At 47.5% G+C, this 18799-nt stretch overlaps 1 long non-coding RNA gene across 1 annotated transcript; it reads right to left on the bottom strand.

The window, feature by feature from the left end:
* Positions 1-17119: 17119 nt before the first annotated feature.
* LOC113591791 lies at positions 17120-17666 on the bottom strand. The gene is made up of 2 exons (XR_003412237.2): positions 17439-17666; positions 17120-17357 (listed from the first exon to the last, which is right to left on the bottom strand). It is a non-coding gene; the product is annotated as an uncharacterized LOC113591791 (long non-coding RNA).
* Positions 17667-18799: the final 1133 nt, after the last annotated feature.

Raw genomic sequence — 18799 nt, 5'->3', positions numbered from 1 at the left:
CTAATTCTGGAGGACTGGTAGAAAAAAATAAAGGCTTTCCCGCGTCGTCGGGAGAGTGCTGGCGCGCCCGCACCTCTGCCCCTCCCCCATCCCAATTCCCCATCACTTTTGCGCAGGAAACTTTTGGCGCGGGCTGAAAGCCTAACAACCGGTTGCGCCGCTAAAGCGATCATAAAGTCAATCATGTGGCGGGAATTCTGGTGCAATCTCAGTCAGCCGCCGACGCACTCGCTGCCGTGTCGGAGGTGCCGGCCGGGCGTTGCGAGCGTCGGAGGTGTTGCATGGGCGCTGCGAGCGTGCCTGGTAGGCAGGCGGCTGCATCACCCCTCCCCCATCGCGCTAACAGGGTCGTAGCATCGGGCGGAGAGCTGCACAATTACCCACATTATAGCCATTCGGAGGTGAACTGGTGACTCACCCAAACCGCGGAGGAAAGGAAGATGTAACTCGGATGTGCTATTACTGGCCTGGCTTGATAGCAGTCTAGTGACTGCTGTCTGAGACATTTGTTTTAAGGTTGCGTCGACCACGAGACTCTAGCCTCACATCTTGGAGACAAAGAATCTATATTTTTTTGTTGTTGTATACTTGTCTTACTCTTTTCTAAAATGATTCCTTTTTAGGAAACCATGGAGACTTTTTGTTTGTATATTTATTTTAATGGGGAAAAAGTATAATCTAGGGACTCCGTGTCCGTCACTGTAGTAGTTCTTGAACACAAGCAGTTGACAGCTCATCAACATTAATGTGCATGGTATAGAAAATATAGCTAACACTGTAGTCAGAAGAAATAGCCTATGGCTTTCTAAGACTTCAGAGGCATGTGACAGTAACTCAGATCCTGTTGAGAATTTCAAGATCTCCACGGGTGAACAAGCAAACATCTCATTAGTACGATTTACACATTACACAGTGCTATGTTGAAATGAAAGGATGGATGTGACTGTATTTGTTTCTGGAGTTCTCTAGCCTCTGGAGTATACACCAGAAGTGTTGTGTTTGCATGTGTTGCTCTGAGTGGTGAGGTGCCAAAGAGTCGAGCTCCTCTTCTTTCATTCCGTGCTCTTCCAACTTGTCAAAGGCCCAGTTGAGGTTCCTTCTTTTAGTGTCGGGGGGGGGGGGGGGGGGGGGGGGGGGGGGGGGGGGGGGGGGGGGGGGGGGGGGGGGGGGGGGGGGGGGGGGGGGGGGGGGGGGGGGGGGGGGGGGGGGGGGGGGGCTAAAAAAAACCTAAAGGACACACTGATGTCGAAACCATGTGCTGTCCCTTATGGCTGTGTAGAGTAGACGGTGCTGTACGGTTTTATGTGTACGGATAAACATGGGCTTCTGGGCCTGTCAGTGCCTTCTGCAGGGGTCCCACAGCCCTCTCACTTCAAACAGTGTTGTTCTTCAGTGGAGGAGAGACAGAGAGAGAAAGAGAGCGAGAAAGAGCGAGAAAGAGAGCGAGAAAACAAGTCAGCAATGGGAAACACCTGTGGTGGTGTTGGGGGGGGGGGGGGGCGATGGAAGGGACGAGGGGGAAAGAGTCGCCGGTGCGGCAGGGGTTACCAGCGCATCCGATCCTTCTCATCCCGGAGGTGTGCAAAGGAGGAAGTGTGAGGAATTTGGTCACAGTTTTGTCTCATTTGCTGCACCCATAATCGCAATGAAGCATCCCGACTACCCCTGGGCCTTATGGGTTCAGGAAAGGCCATGCACCATAGCACAGGTATGGATCCATGTAAGAGAGCTGTAAGGTTTCAGAACGTGCCCTCTGGTTCAACACACATACTGCTGAGTATGTCTCAGCACAGTAGGCTTTAGCTATGTTGTGAGAACACTGTGCACGAGGAAGCTAGTTGGAGTCAGACACGGCTGCATACAACTGTATTAAGAATACAAAACCGACATAACCAAAGTGGTTTTAAATGTTTTCATTCAATTTAGAGTCAAGCCTGCTAGAACATGAACCATTTTGCATATCAAATGTGAGTGTATGTGTGTGTGTATTTAGCTTTAGATTTTTTGGGACCTATTTTATGCAAATATTGGTTATGTCAAGATAGATATAAAAAAACAACTTTCTTATAGATACTGGAGATGTTTGTTTGTGGTCAAAGCCAATCCTTGAACCACATGCACCTCTTGTTTCACTTCTGCCATTCAGAGCTGTCTACCTGAGCCCTGTGGGGAGGAGTCATACAGCAGGTGGAGGCCCTTCCCTTCAACCGTGGCATTGCCCATACATTAACACATGACTTAAAATGCCAGTCTGATTTAAACTATACTTATCTGGTTTATTGATCAGACTCAAAGGGAAATATTTATCTCTGTGGATTATCTGCATCCCTGTCAGTTACGGTGTGATTACAGCAGTCAGCGCATTGCTAATATTCCCATGTGTCATTAACATGGAAACAATGGCGGGGCCCAGCTGCTGGAGCCTGCATATTCAGTCTCATATTGGTAAATCATGGGAGGGTAAGACCTCCACTGCTTGACACCACTGTAATTTAAAATGATTTTCTATCAGACATTTATAGGTATTGTACCAAAACTTTGCTGACAATGTAATAACTGCTTTTTGGGAGTACCTGCAAACGGTGCCTTGGTATGAAGCAGTTAGCCCACCTGCCTCCTGCTAAATTATGGTATATTTTACTGTGAACACACCCGAGACATGAATGGGAAATTATATAAAGACATTAAATAACACACACACACACACACACACACACACACACACACACATCCACACACATAGACACAACATTATGTACTAAACCCCCACACGAGCAATAATGAATAATTATTAAGTTTTCTCGGACACGGTGTCATTCCTAGTGGTCTGTGCCTATAATGGAAGTGAACTTTGAAAAGGTCTCTTTAATTGCAGACGGAGGCCTCTGATAAGATTATGTATTCGGCTGAACAGTGGACTCCTCGTTATGGTTTGGAAAGACAGAGAACCATGTCAGCTTGCCATAATGAGGAATGCGTGAGTAATGAGTAAAGGTCATCTTAATGTGAGGCAGTGTAGTAGGAGCCCAATCGGTTTGCTAATGACAAAAGCAGACAATGGTTCGCAAAAATAAAAAGGCTTTAATAGCATCTTTTGCATTTTTGCATGTCCACCATTGTACTCTCAGAATAATCATGTTGGTGTAAAACAGTACTAAGCCTCACAATTGTATCATCGTATCCTGTAGTTGGCCTTTACAGTTAGAATATTCCAGTAAAACATTCCTTTTTGTGAAGCAGTGGTGCTGAATTGTCACAGTAATCTGAGCTAAATACACCATGAACTGGGTATTGTGTTTGAGCTGCATAGGCCCTGCTAACCTGTAGGAGAGGAGGATGTCCTAACAAGCAAAACCAATGAATGTTTTATGGCAAATACTTTGTTGTGGCAGGCAAGTAAACTTAGTCTGCATATTGTTTATTTTTGTGGATATTTGGCATCAGAGAGAGAGTGTGTGAGAAAGAGAGAGAGAGCGAGGGAGGGAGTATGTAAGAAAGAGAGTGCATATGTTGAAATGTCCTGAAGGTTTATACGTGCATCAGAAATTTAGGAAAAGAATAGGAAACCCCCCCCCCCCCCACCCCACCCACCCACACACACACACACATACACACACACACACCTACACATTATTCGCAAGTTACGGAAGCGTGTAATTGCGTTATCAGTTCCTTCTCTCATTCACACTTCGCTGGGAAGGAGCGGGATGGATGTGGGAGGCACAGTGGGCCTGTCCTCTGACAAACCCAGCGCCTATCCTGGCCTGCAGTCACTGCTGGAGAGTGTAAACACAGTGTCTGGAGAGTTTCTCTCAGCCTGGCCTTGAGAAGGAAGAGCATATGTGTGTGTGTGTGTGTGTGTCCTTAAAGCACCTATGCTGAGATTGTCAGCTTCAAGGTGTGGACATAAAACATGTGGCAAACACATGCCCCTATCTGCTATCACATCATGCCGGACATTGATAGGAGCCATTGGTAGCCTCTGTAGTTGTACACTTCTCCTCTCATACTCATAAAGAGGAAAACGGCCCAAACACAAACTTAACTGGCCAGATTTATGATCTGGCTGCGTACTCTGTTGGGATCAAACACCTAATGCTTGATTTAAGCATCATACTGACATACTATTTGCTGGTAAAATGTTACGTGGGTTCAGTTGTTGTATTCTGATTATCTGTCGAGGTTGACTGTTTTGTCTTTTCAGTCAAGCTGTTTTTTAAATGCTACTTTAGCACAGTGTCACATTTCTCTCTGAATTATGAGTGTTTGGTCTCAGAGGATTGTAAAGTGAGTTAATAACGGCATACGTTAAGCCCATACCATCCACTTCAGAGCACTCTCGTGCTCCTGGATGTCTCTTTGTGCTTTCTTTCTCCACATGCCCTGTTTGCACAAGGCCCACGTAGATTCACCCAGACACACTGTCACATGGGAAACATTCACAGTGGTGTCCACAGAGTAAGAGGTGAAGCGGTTGCACTTCGCTTCAATTTCCTCAACCTACACGCCGTCACACCAAAACCATCAACTGTTTAGGTGAAATGATAAATAATTTCAGAACACACACACACACACACACACACACACACACAAAGGCGAAAAGCCATTAGGCCAGGCTGAATTACTGTAATTCTAACATTGTCACAAAAGATGTAGTGTGGATTTCTGCAGTTTCTCATTTTAAGACTGTAATGAAAGAGGCTGTCGGAGTTAAACTGTCGAACTCAGCTGCAGAAAAAATAGTATTATGCAGGCTGCCGGCCTCGCCGAGCGGAGAGCAGAGCAGAAGAGAATCGTTTAGCTCCAGCTCAATACGGCTCAGTGTGCTGCATTAAAGTGTGCGGGGTTTTAAAGGTGATAAAAGACCCGGGCAGCTAATATCACTCTGTAGATAAGAGTCACCCCTCCTCCCATCGGTCTCGTGCCTTTATTGCACCTGGCAGCAAATTAGGACGGGTATAAGGAGCAAAAAAAAAAAAACACTCAAAATCGCTGGACTGCATTCAGAACTTTAGCGCCTTTACAAATGCTGACGTTTGTGAACCCTGCTGAGAGTTTGCCGAGAGTAACAAGAATGGTGGTGATAGTGCTGACAGAGACGATGACAGTGGTGGTGATGATTATTACAGTAATGAGAGTGATCGTTCCTAAAAGGCTGGTGTTCGCTCATGGGGTCTGAAGCTATGAAAAGCTTTGCTCTGTGAGTTGCTCTAATTCATTAACTCCTTTTTCTCCTTCATATTCTTATTACTTGTTACTAGAATATGTTACTAGAAAATAACATAAAACCAGGCTTAGTACTCCTGTAGTTTCTTCCCTTTTGACAGTGCAAGCTTTCTGTTGATGTACATGTAATTTTCCCTGCGTCATTAATTAATTTGCCATAGTTCAACAAGTAGTTTGACAGCCATAGTTTCAGTTATGGTTGAAATGTCCCGGCAGCCTAGGCTGAACCTTTTCTGTCCATAAGGTGCCGTCAGTACGGCAGTGAGGATGGGAGCCGAGGTGAAAGACTGACTGTCGCTCCTGCAGACTGACGGCCAACCCTGCAGTCCACCAGGCCGAGGGAGCGCAACGCAACCGTTCAGACGAAGGCAAATATTTCCTGTGCTCTCAAAAAGAAGAAGAAGAAGAAGAAGAAGAAGAAGAAGAAGAAGAAGAAACAATATCTCGCGAACTGCTCGACAAACCCCCCCCACGCGCACGTCCCAGGAGCACCATCGCACTACCCCGAGCGCATTTGCATAAAGCATTAAGCCGAACAAAATGATTACACCTGACAAGTCGAGTTGGAGGGAGAACATCGCCGGTGGCAAGCAGTTACTTGCGGATCGTGCAATCATTTCCTCGTCAAGGAGCCGTTTCATGACTGGCTTTTCTTAGCACTGTCACGGTTGCAGCCGGGCGATTAATCTCGAGCTTTTGTTTTTGTCTGGGAGCACCTCCACCCCTGGCTGGCCCTCCCACAAATCCAATAAGTCAGCCTTAAATCAGGTTACTCTGCACCGCACTGATAGGGCATTGTGATGGACATGCCAAAATTGATCTGAGGTGCCGCTTTTTGTTGTCGCCGTTGTTGTTTGTGCGGGCGTGCTGTGTAAAATCATGCCTTCGCGAGTCTGCATTATGCTCCTAAATGTTTTGCCTTGTAATGCAATTAAAGCGCACGTGTAAGCCTCCCCCGCGCGTTCTCGTGATTGTTTATAGCGCGTAGAAGATTCGCATGCAGCCGTTTTTTTGACGCCGGCACTTAACCTGGGGTGGAATGCAATCATTCCGGGGAAATAATAAAGGAACAGGGTGCATCAGGGTTGACATGCTGGTTCACATTCGCGAAGATGAGCGTCAAAACATTAATATCCTCCTTACTCGTCTGAGTGACAGATGAAGATCTTTAATGGTGAGCGGTAAAGAATAACTCTCGGATAAAACGGAGAGAGAGAGAAAGGGAGAGAGAAAGAGAAATGATTACATACCTTCATATTTTCCCGCAAAGGGGTGGGGGCGATCATATTTGGTGGAGCGCTTGAAAGTGCAAACTTAAGGACCGAGTGTTTCTAAGGGCTGTGGGCGACAGAAGCGGGCGGGTACTGCTGCTGTGTGACAGACGGTGTCAAAAACTCGGGCGATGTGTCACACAGACAAAACTTTTCAAAGGAGCAACACTTGCACGTGCAGCCATTGAAGTGCCGCGAGCCCAGCTCTCAGTGTTAGCCGCGCAGTGCACGAGCGGAGACAGCAGCGCTGAGTTATGCAGCCAAACTTTAAACACGCTGGTGCGCTGCTCTGTGCTCCTGTGCTCCTGGCTAATGCCCGAAAGGAGAACATATGTAAAACCCACACTAACTCGCAAACATACGCCATGCCAGCCATATATCACTAAACTTTGAAATGATGATTTCTAATGAAACATGACAATTATTTATTTTTTTTTTTCATTTCATTTGATCTCAAATTTTAGCCGTGGAATGAAAAGACTAGTGGAAGGATCGTATCTGTTGAGAACACAAATCTGACACTCTGAAGACGATAAGTTTAATTCATCGTTACAGAAATTGTCATTTAACTGTCTCCTCACCACATGCTCACAGCAGTTTAGTAGATTTACCTTCTGGAAAAGTACTAGAAACTACTTCACAAAACACGCATATATCTTCATCCACCATTTCCTTAGAGTATGCTTTATAAACATAAGGAGGTGCTATTTGTTATGTTATTTTTATGCCTAAAGTGATATAATCTGGGATTCACAGACCCTGATTATTATTATTATTATTATTATTATTATTATTATTATTATTATTATTATTATTATTATCTCAAAAATGTGATCCTCTCTCAGACAGGACAGTGTTCACCCCAGACCTGTAAAAGCACGCCTCACTCAGACCCTGGTCTGTTATTGTAGACTCCTTGCCTGTACATTTATGAGCGTAGTAACTCTGCAGACCTGGTGGGGATCAGGAGCATCTGAAGACCATTACCCTAAAAAAGAAACACCCAGCCTATTGTTTGCATCTCGCCAGCTGTGTCTATTTCCATAACCCATTTTCCTTTTGTTCAGCGACGGCGCGGCTATAAAAGTTCTGTGTTGTATTTTATCGGACCTGAACTTTTAGCCTATGGCCTGCTGCTTGAGGATAGGGAGAGGGTAAGAGAGAGAGAGAGAGAGAGACAGAGAGAGAAAGAGAGAGATTGGGAAAGGGGCGGAGTCTGTAATCACCTAATCCAAACATACACTCAGAGAATCTCATTACTCCTCTCAACAGATTCATTTTATCCTTATCTGGTTTCAATCGGCCCTGTCCCGTTCGAGCATGGCCCAGAAACGTGATTCCCTCTGTCTAGAAGCTGGCTGGCCGTCAGAGTGGCTATCAGGGAGTCCCGTGTTTGTCTTGTCCGTCACATCCTCTGAAAGGCCGGCCGTTCTGATGCCTCGGTCAACATGGAAAATAGCTTCCCTTGCACGGGCCACGGCGCTGCTTCTTGTCAGCCAGCCGCCCACGGCCGGGCCCGTGACATCAGCCCTGGTCTGTGAAACTAATGGCTGTGTGGGGATTCCCCTCCCCCGCCAACTGGCCCACATGTAAATGGACATTAAAACGAAACCCGAGCCTGGCCCTGGAATCTGTAAGGTGTCCATTTTTCCCCCCCTAATTCTCTGTCTCCTTTTTGTCGATGGCAGGGAGAAAAAAAAGAAAAAAAGAAAAACAACAAAAAAAGACCCACGGGTCAGGGAAAGGTGAGCGAGAGGCGGCGGCAGCACCCCGGGTGAACCGGCTCTGGAATCTGAGATTAAAAAACTCCAGAAGTGGAGTCGGAGATAATCACAGGATCTGGAATTCACAATAACAAACCGGCCATATATCTACCTGTCTCCGGGCTTCCTCGGAGGGACGGGCCAGGAGGTCAACAAAATGGCTGCCTTCCATCAACGGTTCTTTCTTCTCCCTACTGGGAAGGTGTGCAGAAGGACCCGGAACGGAGCGTCCGAAGCACACGGCCGCTGCTGAGCTCCTTCCTAGCGGGAGCGAGCGCTCATTGTGTTTTGGTGGGTTTTGTGTTTGTGCTGTAAGTGCTCCTCCAGCTGGCCAGAGCAGACTAGTCTGCAGTAGCACTGAAGAAAGTAGAGCAACTGTCAATGTAGATATAATTTACACAGCACTCTTCAGTGTTCAGGGTATTTCAGTCTCTGTTCTCTCTCTCTCTCTCTCTCTCTCTCTCTCTCTCTCTCTCTCTCTCTCTCTCTCCCTCTCTCTCTCTCTGCTCCTCTAGGGAAGTCCATTTGAAGAGCTGCAGTGTTATGATAACTGGGTGATTTACGCAGTGCTCTGTCTGTAGCCCTGCTCTGACAGCTTCATTGCATATTTTCGTTTGTTCAGATTATTTGCTTTAGCTCAAGTACTTGCACTTATCCAAACCTCTGTCATCACCCACAATTCACTAGCTCACCAGATCATCACGGCGCGAGGGATGGTGATTATGGACGAGGCGATCTCCGTACTTCGTGTTTGATTCTCTGGAAATGAACTTTCAGGGGTATCAAGATGGTCTGAAAGCGCTTTTTTCGACACACCGGAAATGTGTAAATAACCTCTGGCTGGGAATGCACAAACATGTGATTGTATAAAACACAGTCCAGAGGGAGCATCTGTCCCAGAGGAATCTTCAGACTGGATGTGTGAGTGAACTGAGCGAAGTGGATCTCGTCCACTGCACTTGCCTCTAAATTGTAAGATAATACACCCACAATCATATTACAGCACTGTGTATTGGTTTTGTAGAGGATAACCTCTGTATACACAGGCTTCACTCTCTGTTCCATGTCTGCCAGAGCTCCAATACTTTTACCTTAATTTATCGATTATCCTGCCTGGAAAAAAAAGAGAAATAGACTCACACAACCTCTAATCTCCCCCTTATGGCCATATTCAAATTATACGCTTTCCAGTTGAAAATTGAATTGCAGTAAAAATTGACTTCCTGTTTGGGCATAGTTATAAATTTCATTCATATCGACAGCCTCCAAACAGAAAACCTATTGCCCAGCGTTTAATTATTGAGAACATTGATTTACAAAATGATTTATTTTGCTGTATCTCTGCTAAACGGCCTAACCGAGCACACACATTGCTATCTGTTATCCTCTTTTTAATGAAATTAAAGGCTCACTATGATTTTAGAACAACAAAGTGGGATTCTGGAAATTAATGGGCAATGAGTTGGTCTGGAACAGAGGGAGTTTTACATTCAAAAACATAAGTAACACCCCAAAAATGTATTTACATGCTCTGTGCTTCATTATTTGTCTTACATTGTCATTGTTTGTCCTTAAGAAATGTAGAAAATATTGTATCAGAGAACAAATGATAATAAGTGAAGAGGTTGTAAAAATCAAAGTTTGACTTTGAAGTTTTCTTGTGATCTAGCTGCAGAATACAGCTGAGATACTCGTTGGTTTATTTTGCTGTTATTTTCAATAGGCCCTTTCACGGTATTACTTTTGACAGCTTTATCAGTTACATCACAATAAATTTTGTGACTTCTAGAACATGGGGATAGTGGATGAACCTCGGGGAACTGTAATTTATACAAAAAAAGAGTGTAAAGCCTTCATGGTGGATGAAGACATCAGAACAGGACGTTCTCAGTCCCACCCTCTCTCGCAGTCTGTGCCTGGCTTGCTCTCGTTCGGTGTGGATAGACCCTGGGCCAGTCTTCCCAAGCAACCTGCGGCCAATCAATCAACTGCAAAAAACAGCAGTAACAACCCCCCTCTCCTAAACCCCCCCCCCCCCCCCCCCCCCCCCCCCCCCCACCCAGTCCAGCTCATCTGTTGTCCAGACCCACAATGAAGAAGAGGAAAAACTTGAACCCGTTCTGCGGGGTAGAGCAGTTGATCCCTTGCTCATCCATGACTTGCCACAGCTTGCTGGCATGCATGTGCGCTCGGGTTTGGCCCAGCGCGTGGGGCGGGGTGGCCCGTGGCCCCCGTGGCCGTCTCCCTAAAGCCTCTTCACTCCTGCGAGTCACAGATGATTCTGCTTCCACATGTTGGAATTTATCAGACCATACAGTTGGCACATTCCGAATCCAAGCATAGTCCAGCTCACATAAAACTCTTCTTTTGCAGTTTTATGTGCATTACATTCGAGCAGTGCATGAGAAGAGTATAAATATAGTTAACATGAATATCGTATTGATGATGATGATGAATAAAAAACGCTATCAGATAAGCCTCATGTGCAGCGACAGAGCCAAAAAGTGAGACAGTGAGTGAGACAGTGAGTGAGTCTCCTGTGGAGGCGACTATAAGCAATGTACTGTTTTTGTCTATAAAAGTGACTTTCGTTTGGATTTGTTTTCATGTGATGCACTGGGGCATTCTTTCGACTAAGGCCACTGCCAGAAGTCTGTGGAAGAGAAGCTAATTTCAGTGTCAAGTTAATCTAGTTTTCCAAAGTAGGTTGGGGGTTGGTGGTTGGTTGGCTGGGGGTGGGGGGTCCGCTGTGTGTGCTTCGCCCATCCAGCACTGACTGTGCCTCCTCCATACCACTCGGCAGACATCCGATGATCTCACTCAGGCGAGGAGATTAATGGCGGTCCGACTGTAAGGCGGAGGCTCTGGGTCGCATCTCACACCAGGAACAAGCTCACACCAGGACTGGAAGAAATTACTGGACAGAGTGCAGTACATCCCAGATCCTCTGGCAGCCCTGGTGAAGGGAAGAAGAAAATCGACACCCCATCCCCCCAGCCCACCCCAGTGCCGTCACGTCCCACCCCATCCAGATAAAGCGGATAAAACGGAACGATGCATCAGGTAAAACGTGGCTTCTGGCAAGACCATGATGTGCACATGGAGTCTTACATGCATGCATGCATACACACACACACACACACACACACACACACGCTAAGAGGAAGGGGATATGGGAAGCAGTAGAAGGTGAGGCCCTGTATTAACCCCAGCTGCAGGCCTGGATGAGCCCTGTAGCTACTTGGCCTTGGCTTGGCTCTCTGCGGTTTGATATGGGGATATCATGTTTAGCTCACCCTGGGGCTGTGCTGCTGTTGAAGCAGTGCAAAGAACTGGCTTGCTTCCAGCTTACATGTGTGTGTGTGTGTGTGTGTGTGTGTGTGTGTGTGTGTGTGTGTGTGTGTGTGTGTGTGTGTGTGTGTGTGTGTGTTTTAGGGAGAAAAAGCACCATGCCTTATCCTAACTGATGGAACTAAAACTAAGACTTTGAAAAGCTCTGAGGGGCAGAGCTATGCTGCACTGTCACTCAAAGCTCAAGGAACTGAGCTCATAGCTGCTCTTTGCTCCACAGCCACTCTGGGGATTTATTCACTCTGAGCAGCGGTATCACTGAACTAATCATGTATAGCCCTGCATATGTGTGCCATCACCCTCACACCTGTGGCTGTTTATGGGCCAGCATCTGAAGGTGGGACAAACTCTCATCAGCGTATCGCGTTCTGATGGCGCAGATGTTCAAAAGCCGCACTTAGTGACTCACTTAGGCCACGTCGCGTGGACGTGATTTGCGCCACGTGGGTTTCTGCCCCCTTGCAGCGATGCTTCAGCGGGAAGTGTCCTCCCCCGTGCGCCTCGCAGATCCGTGCCACGCTGTGGCATCACACCGAGCCTCCTCTCATCCTGCTCCTGCTGCAGACGGACTGGCCCTCTGGTTCCCCCCGTTCTCCCCGAGTCACTGCGGTGGAAGGAGGCTCTGCTTGCCGAAGGAGGCACACGGTTCTAGCCTCGCTGTGTTTCGATTTTGCTAAATATGGCCATGCGGGGGTGGGGTGGGGGGTGGGCGTGACGATGGGGGTGGGCGTGACGATGGGGGTGGGGCTTCTCTTCAGGCTGAAAGAAAATCAACAGGATTTCTGACAAAACTGAAACAACGGTGATCAAAGCACGAAGGGGTAGAGTTGTAGGTATAAGGTCACGTCCACAGCATGGGCAATATTTCACAGTTTCAGGCCCTGGTGCACGAGAGGCAGTGGAGGGCAGGAAAATAAGCACAGCAGTGTGTTTTTGTTTCACTCCAGACGCGCACCATTTCCTTTGCCCCCTGAACCCCCTCTGCCTCTCATCCCTCCCTCCCTTCACCTCGTTTTTCTTTTACAGCGTCTAATGTTAATGACTCTCACGCTGGATTGGTGATAGACGTCTATTTATTATCCAGGCAGATAAGCTTTGGGGGCCATTCTTGGCGCTGGGTTGCCAGACATTTACATTTAACACCCAGAGTCCACAGGGTTTGTCAGAGTGACAGTATGGCCCAAGGCATAGGTGTGCTGAACTTTTCAGATATGTCTTACACACACACACACCCACACACACATACAGGCAGAGACACACACCCACACACACCTACACCTACACCCACACCCACACCAAAAACGAGCTTAGAAAAATGTCCTCATGGGAGGGATTGTGTGGGCCTGCATTCAGTCTGTTCCCTACAATATTTGTCCTTTGGCCTTGAGCCATTGCACCTTCCAAAATATTTCTCCTCAGCTTTGACTAGAGTATTTACTCAACTATAACATTTTCCCTAAACATATCACAGGTTTTGTGTTTGGCAAAATATACTGAAGGCATGGAATGTGAACATCGGGTTTCAGTCAGTCACGGAAAAGATGGAGAACGGGGGACAAATAAAATTGTGATCATTTGCGGAATGTTTTACTCCGCCATCCCTCCTGAAAGTTGCTAGCTCGCAGAGGCTGCTGGCGCGGCGCAGGACTGCAGAGATGGAAGCACTTTGCTCAGATACATCTATCACACTGTGCATGAGGTCATCATTTCCACATTTCTGCCTCTCTCCGAGGGGTGGAGGCAGGCAAGAGCAAACAGCCCCTCTCCGCCCGCAGCGGGAGTCTGAGAGGGCTCCTCTCCCCTCGCTCCGCAGCCAGATGGGACGGTCTGGGCCTGTGCAAACCTGACGCGGTTAGACAAGCATATTAAAAGGCCTGAGCGCAACAGAGGGCTTTTGTCCGTCCCAGCGCCGGGCGCTAGCGTCGGGTTTCCGTCTCGCCTTTCGGTGGCTCACCGAGCCCCACGGTATGTGCTGCGTACTGCGCGGGGGGGTAGCCTGTCTTGGTGAGTTTCCAGCTCTTTCATTTGTCAGGAAATTGATCTACTTGTGCTACTGTCCGTGCGGCCTGGCGGTACGCGTACCAAGCACGAGTGGGGCGAGCGTTCCCTGTCCTCTGGCCTGGCGAGAAAACGTCAGCGTCCAAACGCGAGCAGATACGTTCTTATCTGGGGATACGACAGTTAAGCAGACAGAAAAGTCGTTCATTAGGTTAGGTTCAGTAGGCTGGTTAACATTTCTGGAGCACCCTGTTATTTATTTCTATCCATCAATCCTTCTTGCTCAGAGCCGATGCCCTCTGCTTCACACTCCTCCACCAGTAAAAATACCCCATTTATGTTGATACAAGATACACAGGATCATTGTGTCTCTGGGGCAGATGGGCTCAGGGAGGGGCGTTTCCTTGGATCTGTGGATTTGTGCTGGAACATGCAGGACTAATCATAGCACCTGTGTCCTTTATGACATAGCTGTGCGGTCACGTGCTCAGACAGTGCTTTGAGTGGCCCCTCCAAAGCACCCCGGTCAGTCAACACCTCTGGTTGACCTCCCATTAACCTGGACAAGAAGAGATCCATCTCCCATCCCGGGTCGCCGCTCAGAAAGCTCAGGCCGAAAGCCAGCAGAAAGCGTGGAATTGCGGGGAAGGTTCCTCAGGATTATGCATGGTGGACAACAAAAGGACAGCGAGCAGAGAAGCTGGCGAGGCTGATGACGTGAGCCACTCCGCAGGCCTAGTGCAGAGCGATACCACATGCAGGACCACTTGTGTATCTGGTAAATATTATTTTGGGGTGATGGCTCATGTCCTCCCCAGAGCAGGGCCGCCCTGCGCCTCTGAAGAGCATAATGTGGAACAGAAGGGCAGTGCTTTGCTCACTGTCCGCTGCATTAACCCCAATCAGCTTTGGGAAGGCATCCTGACATCGGGGGGGGGGGGGGGGGGGGACAGACAGGGCATGAATGGGCTTCGTACAGGCAGAATTGCTCCCCTTTTGAAAGATTTAGCTTGATTGGCTCATTTTTTATAGCATGTATTTCTATCCTCCTGGGGCCTGAATTAGAGATGGCTTGAGGGCTTCATTTTTCCTTCAGGCCTGTGGCCCTCTGCTATTCAGTGACCACATGCGAAACCTGCGTCTTCAGTGAGATTTGCTCATTGTCTTTCTCTCGTAGAATGTCTATCATCCATTAATTTTCATAAAGGTACAAGATGTTCATGTAATTTCTCTTTAATGAAACACACTTTTTATTCAGAAAGTTTACTGGGGTTTTTTTTTGTCTCTTGCCACTCTTACAGACTAACAAAAGTTTCAGTGAGGATTCAAACAAGTAGCACACATGATTATTTTCTTTAGACTTACAACTGAAATTACACTATATAAACTATATCAATTAAACTCCTTTTTTTCCCTTTTAAATTCATCTGATAATGGCCAAACGTTTCATTTGTCAAAAGCAAAACTAACATTGCACCTTCTGCCACATAACAAATCCAAATTTCACATTACAGCTTCATTTCTTGTTCATTATTGGGAGTCCACTGGTGGTCTTCCTCAGTAAACGCTCTGCAGACGGATCCTTCACATGTACATGGAGCACGTCATTAATCAGAGCCCTGAGGCTCCCATGTCTCCTCATCCCGCCCGTCTGTCCAATCTCCACACACGCCTCCCCCAAATGCCATCGCCCGTGACAGGTAAAGCAGCCCGGAGAAGTTACAGTGCCACTGTCTTGGCACTGATGGGTCTGCTGCCTGCACTGCTTCTACTGACATACATATTCATCGCTCGGCAGTGCCCGTGGCTCGTGGCATGCCCACCAAGCCCTCAGCATAATTTTATTCCTAATTACAAGACCCCCTCTCATGCCTCTAACGTCCCCGTGGTGCCAGAGGTGGTTGAGAGGGGGGACGCTAAAGTGGATGCCAAGGCTCGTCGTGGCTGGCATGGTGACTGCTCTTATAGCTTGTCCAGCGACACTCTGTTGCTGCCTCCTAAGGGAGTCCTTCACCCACTCTTCTCCCGTGACAGCGTCGTCGCCATCTTACCCGGGGTGACAGAACAGCCTTGTCGGATGTTACCGCTCATTCCGACTCACTGATCTATCACTGTTAACTGTCAGGTTTTCCTGTATCGGCTGGCTCTGCCGCTCACCTAATGGCTTTCCTCGCTGTTGATTTAGCAATGCGGGCTCCTCAAATAAGATTAAAGCTGCTCGGGAACAGCCGGCAACAGCCTCCCATCGTGGCAGCCGTCCGTTTGACAGCGGACGTGCTTTACGAACCGGCAGTCCTTCTTTTCGTCCGTGCCCTGGCAGGCAGGAGGCCAGACCGCGGCTTGCATCCGTGCCGAGGCGCCAATATCCGCTCTGTGCCCTGGGGGGCTGGGAGCGATGGCCGAGCCCTCCTGCTGCCACTGCCCTTCCGGTGCTCCAACGCGCACGCTTCCTGTCAATGCTTAGAGAGAAGTCGCCAGGAGCGTGTGCGCCGCGCCACTCTACAGCCGAAAGAGATGTTTATTGGCCCTGATTGCGATGTGTCCGCCTGCTATAAATGTGTAGGCCAAATTCTAGGGTCTGTGCTACAGTAGAAAGCTATGTGACAGCTACCCGGAGTTACGTTTTTATATTCTGAGAGTCTGCACAGTGCGCCTTAATAAAGCAGGTCTCAGTATTGTGTAGAGAGTCACCTGATCTTCAGGCCTTCCTCCACTTCTTAGCACTGTAATCTATCCATCTCCCTGGCCTATCTGAGACTCACCACATAGCTTCACGGGGTATCGTTTAGCATAAAAGATTTAGGAGCTCTCTTTCTCTTTATTTCTCTCTTTCACTCTCTTTCTCTTTCTCTCTTTCCTCTGTATCTCTTCCGGATCCGCCGTGCCGCAATTGCTCCCTGACCCACACCCTTGAACGTTTCGGGAAACTTAAACGGTCCGGAGTCTGAGGTTAACTAATCACAGAGGCGTTCGAGAAAGATGCTTCTCAACATCTAACATATTAAAAAAACGTGTTTCCTTGCATATCACAGTGGTCCTCTATCAGACATTAATAGCAGTCACAGTAGTTGGGGGAGGTTGGCAGTTGGGGGGGGTTGGGGGGGGGGTTAGTGGGAACTTTCCTAGGATCTTTTATGTGGTGCACTCTGGCCAGGCAGAGTGTGGTGACCCACCTGCACTGACTGTAATGAGCAGAAAGTACAAACAGACAGTCTCCTGACAGACACCGGGGTCTGGGGGCACATCCTCTGCAGCTGGACCTGGTGCTTAAACATGGCCTGCTTTCAAGGACGTCCCTCATGACCATGGCGTGAGAGGAAGGATTCTCCAAACTAATGGCAGGTTCGCACATAGAAAAAGAGTTATGTCCCCATGAATGTCTGCTGTTACTCTGACTGGGGCTTGGTTATATTTGAGTTTATTTGGCTGTAAAATGCAGATGGTGACCAAATAAGTTCCTGTATATTCTGGTATTTAAACATTTTTTTGAAAGGACTACTGAGAGGGGCATGCACTTTTTTCCCCTTTAATAGAAAAAAACAACATTTGTGACAAATTACAATAGAGAAGTTAGCAGTTTCCATAGACATGCAAGCAAAGTAGCACAAAACGTCCTGTAACGAATTCAGAGAAATCCAACTGACAAGAACAAGTCCCATTGTTTGGATGGACCAGATACAGATGAAGGATTCATCGTCTAGTGCTGAAGACGGCCATGTAGTCATGGGAACAGTTGCGTGTTCATAATCTGCAATTAAGCAAATAACAAGCAATGGAATATTCCTCATTCCATTTCAAAATGTACTTCTGTTTCTATATAGAAACGCACCTGCATATGACTCTTCATTTCCTGATTGAGAAAGCCTGTTTTCCTTTTCACCTATTTTTTCAGGGGTACAGTTCTCTGTCAGACTGCCATCATGGAAGCGCACATTAATAATTGTCTGTCAGAATCAGAGGGAACTGACAGACAGCTCGTTTGGAATGTTGCAGAAAACTATTTCACAGTTCAGCGTCAAGGTTGTGCTACATCAACCAAATCCCTGCTAATCCCAGCTGCCAGTCAGCTCTGCCCGGCAGACAGGAACTCTTGGATGAGTTGGGTGTTGACATATTTGCCTCCACCAACGTGCTCCAAACATATTTTCGTTACTCTTTATTCACGTGGACATGCCACGCTGAAAAGGTTTTGATTCCCTGTAAAGGTATTTAAGGCACAGACAATATTTAGGACACCGATCGTGGCACGGAAACAGTTGTGCACATTCTCATTTAATCAAGCATTACAAAACAAATGAGTGGAGGGAAAGAGTGTGTGCGGTTGGGGTGGGGGAGCGATTTGGCTGGTGGACAAGTTGATCCCAGAGGAAGCGTGGTCTTATTTACTTCAGCAGTGACATGCTAGAACAGGAATCACATGAAACACAGTCTTGGTACCCAATGTTCCAATGTTCCTTACTGATTTTCTTCTACATTTCTGCAACAGTGACGTCATCTAGACGTGACCGCAGTTCGTGTAAAAGCACTTCAGTCTTTGGTGAACAAACTAAGCTCTTTGCTTTTATCCTGCAGTAAATTCAAAAGGTAATCCGGGGAAAACACAATATCTTCATTGTCAGCACTTAAGGTCTATATCGCCGTGCCTCAGGATATCCCTTTCCCGACAGGAAGTATCGCCTGCCCTCCCTTTCTCTCTCACACCTATTTGAATGGTAAAGTTATAATGAGCATGTGCATCTGAGTGGATGTGTCTGAACCATCTCACATCACATAGCATGTCACAGGGGCACCGCCTGGTTGTAAGTCATTTCTCAGTCTCATCATGTTCCTTTAAATGAGCTATTTTAATATGGGCTGCATTACTGTGTTAGAATCATGTGGGATTAAGTGACGTTGCCCTTACACTGACTTCATAATCGTTTACGTTTTTAGATTGGCCTCATTTGTCATGTGGTTGCATAAAGAGTCGTCCACTTTTCCTGGCGGGGGGGGGGGGGGGGATTTCCTCTGGTGGAAGCGTAACGTGAGCGATCTGTCCGTTCGGAGCTGTAGCCCCAAGGGCCGCGCCTCTGTATCGTCTGACAGCGGAGACCCGGCTCAGCTCCGTCCCCTTTCCCTGCTGCTCCGTCAGTCCCACATGGTCGCCCTCTCCCTCCATCTGCTGTTCGGCCCAGCCATGAAAAATCGATA

This window comes from Electrophorus electricus, chromosome 13 (assembly GCF_013358815.1).
Source record: "Electrophorus electricus isolate fEleEle1 chromosome 13, fEleEle1.pri, whole genome shotgun sequence".
Classification (NCBI taxonomy): Eukaryota; Metazoa; Chordata; class Actinopteri; order Gymnotiformes; family Gymnotidae; genus Electrophorus; species Electrophorus electricus.
This window is presented reverse-complemented; position numbering and strand designations above follow the sequence as displayed.